Source organism: Anoplopoma fimbria, chromosome 8 (assembly GCF_027596085.1).
Source record: "Anoplopoma fimbria isolate UVic2021 breed Golden Eagle Sablefish chromosome 8, Afim_UVic_2022, whole genome shotgun sequence".
NCBI classification, from domain to species: domain Eukaryota; kingdom Metazoa; phylum Chordata; class Actinopteri; order Perciformes; family Anoplopomatidae; genus Anoplopoma; species Anoplopoma fimbria.
In genome coordinates, this window is record NC_072456.1 from 495,364 (window position 1) to 507,573 (window position 12,210).

Consider the following 12,210-nt stretch of genomic DNA (forward strand, 5'->3'; position numbering starts at 1 on the left):
CTTGTTGTGGTTGCAAAAAAACAAAGATGATGACAACCAAAATGCTGAATTTGAGGCTTCAAAATGACCGTCCACCAACCAATGGGTGATGCCACGGTGATTATGACTTATTATATACAGTCTATGGTTTGTCACTATAACTGAGCCCTTTCACATAATTATTTGAGCTGTGAAAAATGATTTATTTTTCATACTTAAAAAAATAGTGAAATATACTGATTGTTGCCCGTGTAAAATGTAACTTTATATCACAACTGCAAACATAAAAAAGATTGACGATGATGCAACAGCACTGTGTTGCATAGAAAATAAGACTGAAAATCATTTGACACCAGTACTGTGTGTAGACATAAAGTCCATTAAGTGTTAGTAAGTTTTGGAAATCGCTATGAATCCAAATGCTGAAAAGTTACAGAATTCTATGTTTTGATACTTAGTTTGGCCCATTTCAACACAAAGTATATCAAACACATAATTTCAGGGTTAGGGTTTTGATCTTCCTCCATGCTCCTATAATTAACAAGAACAACATTATTACTGATGTCATAAGAACTTTAGTAACTAACACTGCTTTCACAAAATGAATATAACCCTTAGTATATTAGATTATATTTAGATTATATTTGCAATGTGACTCAAAGCCTGCTTTAGTTCTACAGTACATACATGGCTTCTTTATTCATTAGTGATGATAAAATGTACATAATAATGATTGTGGTCAAATTCTTGGCCCTAAGCTGTTTCTGTGTACTGATAATTGGATTTCAGGGTTAAACCTATGAAGAGATATACGTACCTCAGCTGTGACCCCTTGCTCTCCAAGGTATCTCCCCTGTGCAGGATTCTTATTCAACTTCAAACTGACAGTGTTTTTAATCTTTTCTTTGCTTCTCTCCTGGAGATTGGGGAAACAAAAATCAATACTCTATGGCAGGCGATCTAGAAGCCTGTGAATTACAGGGCCTGGGTCCGGCCGTGCCGCCTGCTCGGCAGCCTTGAGCAGGGGACCATGGGAGTATCATCAGAGACCAAGAGCAGGTCACAGGTTCAGGTCAGGAGCAGAGCACAGGCAGAAAAGCAAGGTATTTACTGTCTGTGCACGAAAATGATAAATAAGATCCATGTGGCACCGGGGGAGCCTCAAATCTTCTCTCTTCATTTTTTTTCTGTTCTTCCCACACTTGTGGCCTCCGTACCGCTCTCCACCCACACTTCCCTCCCGACTCCCTTTGGATGATATACTGGGCCTGAGCCGGTGATAATGCCCACACTACAAATCTGAGCACAGAACATATCGACACCTGGGTCTGTCATTATCCGTTAATCACGCTGCTGACGTACGTTTCAATCCAGGCTTCTTGGCAGCCCACCAAGCTACATAGATGACATCAGATAAATCCACGGGGCCCCACCGAACACATACTTTCCTCTCAACTCCAGATACTTACCAAAACTTGCACACTACAATTCATCATTGTGTTTATCAGGGCAGATGCACACAGCCCACAAATTCTGACACTGACCATAAACTTAACATGTGAGATGTGAGAACATTTTATTTAACCGGCCCCTGAAGAGACATTTAGATGTTTCTCAGCTGTTAAAAAGTCAACTCAATCAATTTCAAGCAGTGTCAACTTTAGCTTTTAAGTTTGGAAGTTTTTTAATATTTCAAATGGTTATTTTGATGTAGGGTTGTTTGAGGTATTTATCCATATTCAGTGTATTTCTAATCGCTATTAACAGATTCTGCATTCATATGAACAACCTGTAGGCAATGGACAAGATTTTGGCATCGGAAGCGCTCTGGTTTCTGTTTGTAGTCCGAGTAGTATTTACCAATAATGTTCAAGCATGCTATGGTTGAATGCTGGTTATCTGTTCCGAACTTACCTACATCAGGTAATTTGGGAAAAGAGTTTTAAAAGGGCTTGGGAACATAACATTTCGACCAATTTCATTTGAATATAAGGACGAATACTCGGAAGCTACAGACTGAAATAAAACCTTGAAAAAGAAAATGATGGACCCTACCTTTAAACAAATTGTCATATTGCTGTATTTCTGTTGCATGACTGTCATTTTTACATCCACAGAACTCAAGGCATTGCATTGTGGGACACTAGTAAAGTGCAAATTTCACACTTACAGTTTGGACACTCAAATAAAAAGCAGGTCATTGCACTATATATCCCAGGGTACCATGCCATTGTTCTCACGGACCATCATGCCAAAACGAAAGCATGACGAAAAATGTCCCATTCGATTCCTACAGGCAGTTAGCTGGAAGAAAAAAAACACCCATTGTTCTGAAGGCCCATTAGCCCTGAAAATACACACTTTCCTGCAACAAACAGAAGCACATGGTTATTAGTTAAGCAATATGATGTCATTGGACAGTTAATTTGCTTGCACATTACATTCCGCTTTGTGATATAGGATAACCAAAAAAGAAAAAAATTGTCATGATTAGATATGTGTGCGTGTTGTTTGTTCTCTGAATACGACACAGTGTGAAGAGAAATAACATGTCAGTATACTATAAAACCAGTTGCCAGTTTATCAGGTACACTTAGCTAAACCCAATATATAACACTTTTGTTGTCTAGCTACAGCCCTGCATAACTCCCATGTCTGTGAAGCTGATAATGTGCAGTTAAGTTACATTGCGTCCTTCCAGAACAAAAGCATCAAGCCTTATTTGGGGTCTGAGGAGATTAAATCAGGTTTGAACAGTTGTCACAATATGACCTCTCTGCCAACCTGGTGGCCTTTTTTTTCTGTTTTGTTACCCAGACTGGCGGGATGAAGGAAGACCCACTGCATACAATGTTCTAAGGTTCCTTAAAATATTTGGAATATTACCTCAAGATATAATTTGATCTGTTTTCAACTACTTTGTCCAACAATCAGAGCCTGTGGCTAAAATATGCACCAGCTCCATGGTCATTTTACTAAAAGTTGTTTCTATGCCAGTGATTGGATATTTTGGACCCAGTTATATGAGATATCCATAAATCTGTGAGTTTTTGCCTCACTGACTGGACTGCGGTTAGAGCGCCTCCTTTACCCTGCGTGTCTCTGCGTCATTGCACAGTGATTCATATTCCCCGGTGTCATCTTATGTTCGGGGCACTAGTCCAATAAGAAAATATTGCTTCGTAAACACCACGTCATCCACATCGCACCAAACATGGAGCAGTTTGAGATTTCATATTTTTCCTTGGCGAAAAAAATAATGCCTGATTAATTTCTGCTTGAGAGTCCAGCCTTAAGCACTTTGATCAATATGTGTGCAACTACCTGCCAATGCTGGACTGACTGAGTAATTAGCCAATGTGCTTGGCGGACCTGACGGGGGTAATGAAGTCACACAGGCTAAGAGCTGCCAGGAAGAAAGTCAGCTAGTTATTCCAATTCGAATAAAGACGGCCTCCCTTCAAAGCCGTGTATATGTATAGATGGATAAATTGAGAGAGCGCTATAAGATGCTCAGATACATCACAACAACACAAATCATCTGCGTCCCCATATACGCTGACAGAAGTAGAGAGCCCGTTCATTTGCACGAATATTAATTCCATCCAAGATTGAGGAAGAGCGCTATAAATATCTGTGACCGCCTGATTGCTCCGGGATGATCAAACGGAGACAAACAATGCACGTTCCAAACAGTTTGTTCTGAGAGAATCATGACATAAATAACTGACAGCTCTTGATGAACAGGAACATCCAAAGATCAGACAAGTTTTTATTGCATCAGAAATTAATTCTAAAAATGATACATCACTCAATAGCATATTAAAAGCATTCAGCTCCCGCTTGAAGAATTTTTGATTTCCCTGACAACGGAGTCTAATTAGACCAAACACGTCTCTGTTTGTCTGACTGAAATAACTCAATTACAGAAACTCCAAACATCTGGCTGCACACTCGCAGAATTGATTAGAGCACATTTTTTCCTGGAATGATTAAATAAGACAGTAATCACTTTAAAGCCAGTTCCATCTCCATTAGAAGTATGTAGAAGTCAAAAGACGTGGAACCTCAACTAATCCAATCACTGCCGAGCCCACATTCCTCTTTACGTGTCGTTGCGTGTGAGGGTGACTAATAATCAAATGTGCACAAATAGGTTTGGAATCGGAGCCAGTGCATATCATAACTGGTTATTTTTTACTTTTCATAAACAACGCCACGAGTTCCTATTGCTTTTTATTTTTAGGGCCGTTTTGTTTGTGACAGATTGCACAGAGCTGGTCTCTAATTGTATGATTATGTGCACATTACTGTTGGCTACATGCTTCACTGATGAACACCATGATTGCTGTGAACATTTTTGAACGCCAGGGCTATTCTGGAAGGCTTTTCAAAAGGCTTTGGGCTTGTTACATCTTCTCCTTCCTGTGTAGCCTCTGCCCATCAGCCTACTACCCATGACAGGACAGAGCAGGGGAGGACAGAGCAGAATCCGCTGTAGCCTTTAATTTCAGGAGAAGGAAGAAAGAAAAAAAAAAAGAGAGAAAAAAAACCCCAATTGAAACTTTCTCTCAATGATTTGCTACTTGATTTGACGCTGGACTTTCCCCATTGTCACAAAATCGATAGAGGCAAGACAGGCAGGGCCTAACTGGAGAGGGCTTTTGGCTTTTCTTGCTGAGCAAAGTCGAGCGAGAGCGTCAGGGTTAAGTGATGTGTTTCTGACGCTGAGTGGGTCCGGGACACCCCATTCGCTCAGCCGCCCTCTGGAACTTGCGGGCCTAATGGCAGGGCAAATCACTGGGGGGGGAGAGGACTGACTCGCTGTGATGTGTGAGTTTGTGTGTATGTGTAAGTGTGTAAGTGCGCATGAATGTGTGTGTGCTTATCTATTATCCACGTGTGTGTGTGTGTGTGTGTGTGTGTGTGTGTGTGTGTGTGTGTGTGTGTGTGTGTGTGTGTGTGTGTGTGTGTGTGTGTGTGTGTGTGTGTAGAGGAGAGTCTCTAGGGCATTGGATTGTTCATAAAACCAAGCGAGGGCTGCAACATAATGACTTCATTCACCTCCCGAAAATCAAAATTAAAAAGTGGGACACCACAATGGACATGGCCATTATCATTGTAATGGGGTAGCCACAATCTGCCAGCTGCTGTGCGTACGAGTGCATGTTGTGTGTGCGTATGTGAGTGTGTGTCAGGGTCATCTTTGTCTCTTCCCTGGTGTCACCTTTTATCTAATGAATAAATACAAATACAAGATAAATAGCAATGCTGTCAGGCCAGAATCTCCAATATGTCAACTTGACAGGAGTAATAATCCTTAAGATTTTCATTACATCAGATCCAATTTTTGATGCTATTTATGTCTGGACACTTTTTTTTCAGCAATAGCCTTTTAATATATTTGTAGTTACCCCTGCGACTATACTGCCAAAAAAAAATAAAACGCCAACAGGCAGAGTTTCAAAAAACTCAGAATACTCTAATGTGATTAATTTTGTAAAAGTGATTCGTAAAAGTTTTGAAGGCACCTACAAGCGACGTTGACAATATTACAGCTGTCGAATCTGAACACACTCATGTGAGTATCAGGAGGTTGAGAAATCCGCCTTTCCCATGAGGGATTCAAATCGGATACCAACATACAAGGAATCCAAAGGAAACTCTGCATGCACCTAAAGGACCTGATGGGAAAGACTAAAGCTGGTGCATACATGCATTGTACACAATGCTGGAAAAAATATTTGATTATGGGATTATATCATAATGCTGGATGTTGATTGTCTTCTTCGGTCGTCGTAACTAAATTAATCTTTTCATACCATACCTTGTTTGGGTATGCAATTGAGTGTAACCACTCAAGTCGTATTTGCTGCCCCCAGTGGTGATACACTTCATTTAAAATGAAACTCTTTGACTTGTGATATTAAAACACACTTCCTTTTAACGCCAGTAACCACAGGTGTCGCATCTACCAGGACTGAAATCTTCAACAAAAACAACAGTACGGCTTGGATTTAATTGTGTAGGTCTTACCATCTATTCTATTGGTTATTGTAACTTCACACTCACCAAAATATTTGCTGAAATCTTAGAATGAAAATCTCCAGGTTTGAAAAATGTATTGGGAAGAATAAACAATTGAGAATAGCAAGATTACAAACAAAACTCGCTATATCAAACCTCAACTACAGTGTGCAGCCCAACTTCCTGATTCAGCTTTGACTAGTGTTCCACCTTGTCCTGCCCAACTGTGCTGTGACTGGTCAGTTGGCCTGTTCCTTAGCCTCGACTGTTCATTTAAGTTGATGATGTTTTCCTAAACCTAATCAAGTACGTGTGTTGCCTTAACCCTAAGGAGATTTTTGGCTGAGGCAAACTTCTCCAATGTGCGCTCAATTTCTGTATCAGTATAGCATGAAAGTCAATTTAGCAAGCTAGCTAGCTACCTAGCCAGCAGCTTAATGAGTTGTCTCAGTGCAGGAAAGCACATTGCTATCGCCAGATGATTGACAACTTTGTTTGGCTCATTTTCTGTAACCAGTGTAGCATGAAAGCATGGTGGAATTAGTAAGCTAGCTAGCTTCCTAGCCAGCCGCTAAATGAGGGAAATTTAACAACATCATCCACACCAGAGTCTCTTGTCCATGCTCTGGTCGTTGTAGGAAAGCACGTTGATGTTGCCAGATAAAAAATAACGTTTGCTGTGTGTGTGCGTATGGTTATGTTGAACAATAAGGCGTTATTAATGATATTATGGCCAATTCTTGTTGCCACGCTAAACCTATTTTTGGTGACATCGCTGGGTTCCAGTTCAGTATTGTTTAAGCTGATAGAACTGATGGCCGCAGCTACAAAAATAAAGCCAAAACCTTGAAATAATAATAGTTTTCCTTTAAGGATTATACTGTTGATGGGTTTTGAAAGATTTCATAAACCTAGTAGTGTAGAAATATCTTAAAACATAGAGGACCTTGTAATCCTTCAAAGTAAAACATGAACATTTCAAGGTTTTCCCCCCCAACAGTCACATAACGCAAAACAACACATTTAGGTTGACATTACAATGAATGATAGTAATGAAGCAACAGACACGGAGTTCGGCATAAAGGACTAGTCAAAGAGCATTGAACCAGGGGCATGAATCCCTGAGAAGCCTGAGTAAATGCTCTTAGGCAGATAGAGAAGGCCAGAGCCATTTGGGTAAGTAGGGAGCAATTACACATGAGGATGATTTAGGAGGATGCTGTCACTGTGGTGAGGAGCCAGGACCTCTGCAGATGAAATGAAAATGGCCCGTATAATGGCAGAAGCGACAACGCAGCCACTTTAGATGGACTGACTATTACGGCACGTCAACACGGGCAAGAAAAAGAGCAAAACTATGAGGGGGGCAATTAGAGAACATGAAAGAAAATGGATCACGGTGGCACTGGCGCCGAGGAGAATGTTACAGCAGAGGACTTCTGAGCAGGAGTTAATGCAGTGATTTATAGACTTTGTCATCACAGACATGTATGTTATAAATTTCCCGACTGCAGTAATAGCGATAATGAGGTCACCAACTGTACAGTGTCATCTCAGCACTTTGGGGTTCGGACACAGTATTGAAAGAGGTCACCCGACCCGCCATTCTGAATCATTAGAAGACGGCATCAGTCACCAAACATTACCTTAATGCGAATGTCAGTCTGACTTTGGGCATGTCTCTCTGTCTTGCTAAAGCTCTGTGCTCTGAGACGCTCAGATAAGAAGAAGAAGAACAGCCAGTGATCAGTTTTGGGGAAGGTCATCATTCAAAATCTACCGTAAATACAGCCCAGATATGAACGCTCATCTGCATCATCATCATCATCATCATCATCATCATCATCATTATCCACACGACCATCATCATCATAATCATTATGTAAATATGCTCCCAACGTTTTGCAGTTTGGAATCCTGGACGGCACAGCAGGCCCCTTCTTGCATTTGCATGTGCATATTTCAGTGTTTTCATGAGAACGCGCCACGGCAATTAACACAGGATTAATTGGCATCTTTATCTCATTAGGGCCAATCTGATCAGAGTATGATGAGGTTTCTGCGCGCTCCCATTTGTTTAAGCGGATTGTGGTAATTGCTGTCATTATTATGGGCTCTTTAGCGTCATCCGTGGGCCTCCTCCCTCTGCCTGGACCCCATAAAGCCCAGCCATGTGTCACGGCTCAGTTTAGTTAACCCCTGGAACGAGCCCAGTGGTGCCGGCGTGTGGTTAACGGCCGAGCAGCGATTAGCGCTCTCCACACGTCAACCCATTAACACGTCCCCCCCCCTCTTCTCAAACTGCCTTTGTGTTCACTCCTAATTACACCCATACCTTCCCAAATAAAAACTTTACAAGACCCACATGGGGGGGACATGTACACACAGTGTGGAACCGGGCAAACCCAGTTTGAATATGTGCTAGTGTGTTTGACAAAACCCCAGGGCTTCATTTATCAATCCTGCAGTGATGTACTACATGACTGTGACATGTACATGCCATAAAAATACGATAGATATCACTTTAAAGACAATGACAGGGAATTATTTCACACACTGATATTAAAGGTTTTGAGTAGGGCTGATATTAGAAACAAGGAAGAGGTCTCCCCTACTCCCACAGTATATGTTTTCCAGCATCCTCACCATAATAAATACACTGTGGATCTAAAGCATGAAGCATCAAAAGACAGTATTTCTGAGAGAGGGAGCTATTACTTCAACGTGAACTCAGATCTACAGCCCACCAGAGAGAGGTAGCAGACGGATATTGAGATATAGTGTACAATAGAAAAAGGGAGCCATTGATCCCACAGAGTGCAAACTTTACACTTGCTGCTAAGTTCTCTAAAGGGGGCAATCAAATTTTATATGCTCGTAACTATTTCACCCCCTCTAAATGTTAACAACTGTGCACTCGTGCTATACGGGCCGTCCTCTTTGTTGATCCAGCACGGTGATGAGCCCCATCGTCATGGATTTGCAGTATTATAACAATCTTGGCCCGTACGATGTAATGAGGTGCGAGTGTGTTTCACCTTGACAACCAGTGGCTCAAAGTAAATTCATAGGGCCAATATACTGCCCTCGCAAGCCAATCAAAGTCCTTTGGGTGCTCTAAAAATATATGGTTGAGGATCTATCTGTCAAACTCTTTGAACAAGGGCAGTATTGAGACACCCAAGAGGCGCTCTGATCTATCGTCTGCGCTGCTCTTCAGCAACTTTGCATCTTGGGAAGGCTGACAATTTGCTGAAAGAAGAAGTAGTGGGAAGCGTGACTATTGCTGCACATCCTGACTTTTGATGCAACCGTAAAATATCCAAAAGAACATTGTTCAGTCAATTCTCCAGCCATGAAATTACTTGAAAATAACTGCTAATTCCATAAAATCAAACCACGCTGCTCTTTGGAATTCCCCCCAAAAGATACTTTGAACACCCATACATATGAATTCAACATTTTGGAAAGTTAATTGGTTGTGACACCCTTTCAAGTCTCACTTACGTCGTGACTTTCCTGGTTTGCAGACCTGTTTGACTCTCGAGTAGAGTAGGAGACATAAAGAATTCCACCATGCTTTGAGACGGGGAGACTCAAATACTTCTTGAGTGTGTCGCGAAGGAGAACCAGTCAAAATTAGACAACCATGAGCTCCATCAGAGCCCTGACAGCATATCCTTATATGACAGCAGCAGGCACTAGTTGTACCCACTCACCTATGCCTCTAAGCACAAACAAAGCTTTGATTTCCTCAAATTCCCCCCCAAAATTGCCCCCCTTCTCTTTCTATGCATACCACAACGACGACAACACACTCCACCCCGTCGCCCCTCATCTCCCCTAACACAATCTAAGGAGGCACGTAGCCATCTGTACCTCCGGGGAAGCTTCTTCTTCTTCAAAGCGCAACATGATCAGCATTATGGCATCTGAAAGACTCCCTCCATGACTGAGGAAAGCAAATCAGTCACATTGCTGAAGACTGACACAGTCTGAAAGAGGCACGTCAACACCTACAGCAAGGCTGTAAGCCCCTAGAAAGTTTAAACGCAGTCTGTCCTGGTATTAAGACTGGGATGTCACGTGTTCTAGACTTCTTTGGCCGTATCCTACTGTATGAACATAAAGATGCGATACTATCAACACTTCAAATGAGCATCTGTTAGTTTAAACTTAGGTTATGTCCATTGTGTGAGCCAGGATTGTCTGAGAGGGGGTCAAATGCACCCATTAGTACTTGGCTAGGGGGTCACTGCTCCTTCCAAAGGGGGGCAGGAACAATACTTCTGAAGCTGCTACAAAATAATCAAAGAATTGATGTGAAAAAGGTAAATAATAACGCTATCATAATGTTTAGTTTTCATATCACTATAAAAAAGATATTAGAGAGGGAATTAGGATCTGTTACACTTCCTAACAGTTGCTCCAAGCAGCTTATAATAATGTGTTTTTAGTAATGCTAAGTATTCAGAATCAGCTTTTATTGGCGATGTATGCGTATGCAAACAATGAATTTGACTCTGGTTTCTTCCACTCACTAGTACACAGAAATAAATAAACAAAAAACAAGGAGGGATCCAAGAAGAACAAAGGATAAACAATAAAGAATTATTCAGTTCAATGTTTTCAAATTAAAATACACTTATTTATGTCCTAATCATTTGAATGGTGTTTTTTTTATGCAAGTAACCACTAGAGTTGACTCTAAGAAAGTAAAAACATCAAATTAGGAGGTGGTGAAAAAAAAGTTATTCTGGATTTAGTTCTTAGAGAGAAACTGGGAATCGGCAAAAATCAGAATCAGCAGTTCAGAATAAAAAATAAATCGTAAATTGAAATCTTTAAAGAAAATTGCAATCCTGTATCTCTAAGTAGTTTTGCTTTGTATTTGTTTTGTTTTGTTCAGTTAACTTCAACTGTACCCCGGTAATCACATAATGTATTCATCATAGTAGCCTAATTGCTTCATTTTTGTTTCTAATAATCCGTTTTTTATTCATTTATAAGTCTATATTTATTGCATTTATTTTTGCCAATACAACCTTCCCTAGGATTTTTTACTGCAAAACTGACAAAAATACAATACTTCCAATGAAAAACAAAACAAAAAGCATTATTAGCTCAGAGGCTCCACTTTACCTAGCTACACCAGACATCAGCATTGCAGTCTATAATGCAGCCAATATTGCAGTCAATAAACTTTGTGGGATCATGCGCTCAATTACCGTTGAAGCACTGTGAGGCAACGGCAGCGAATGTCTCTGGTGCAGCAGAAATATTCATGTCAGTGGTGCCCTACAGAATCCAATAGGCCTGGCTGCCTTTGAGGAGAGACAGATGAATAACCAGAGAGGGAGGGAGGGAGGGAAGGGGGTCGGGGGAAATCCAACACGAGAGGAGCTTTGGTGAAAAGAAAAATGGAGAAAAAAAAGTGAAAAGGCGAAGCAGCCTTTGCTCTGCTGGGTCTTTGAAGTCCTTCCTCCAGCAGACACTGGTGTACAGACACACACAAAGGCACACAGGCTCTCCCTCGCTCTCCTCCTCTGTTTCTCTCGCCGCCTCCCTCTCTCTTCTCCCTCTTTCATCTCCTCCACATCCCTTCATCTTCAGCCTCGGTTTGCTCCAGGGATCCCCCCTGTCCCCCAGTACTTACCACTCGTTTGCTGTCCAGGCTTTGATATCTGTTCGCAGAAAGATCAACAGCATACTTTGGATCCATTTCTCCAGCTACCACTGCTTTAATAACGGCAACAAAGCCAAGGCTTTTCAACCGCACTGACTCGCATCTATTTGTTATTCATAGCCACTATCATTTCCCCAAAGCACTGAAACATATGCATGCAGAGCTGACTTCATGATTTCTCTAAAACATGAAAAGAGAGCATACGCCGTGTGGGTTTCTCAAAAGTAGCGCGTACCGCTCTGAACACAAGTTCTGGTAAGAAAAAGAAATAAAAGTTCACTATGAACTGTAAGAGCAACTGCGACAGTGTCACCATGCCAAAATACAGCTTTAAATTAAAGTTAATAATATGGTTTACGCAATGGATCAAAACACATCCTAAAAAAATTTTTTTTAAACATTAATAACCATCAAAAGCCAAAATATTATGCACAGTTGGGGTCACATGCACACAGCATGCTGTGGTTTGATGAAGCTCTCTGGCCATGCAGACAAATGCAGCCTGGTTCTGTCTCAGT

General features: G+C 41.3%; 1 protein-coding gene across 1 annotated transcript in view; it reads right to left on the minus strand.

Moving 5' to 3' along the window:
• Window positions 1–2,263: 2,263 nt before the first annotated feature.
• Window positions 2,264–12,210, minus strand: part of sec16b (SEC16 homolog B, endoplasmic reticulum export factor) — a 72,897-nt gene continuing 62,950 nt past the window's right edge. Inside the window, exon 26 of the mRNA XM_054603510.1 lies at window positions 2,264–2,283. The gene's annotated coding sequence lies outside the window, so the exon portion shown is untranslated. The remainder of the gene's footprint in view (window positions 2,284–12,210) is intronic.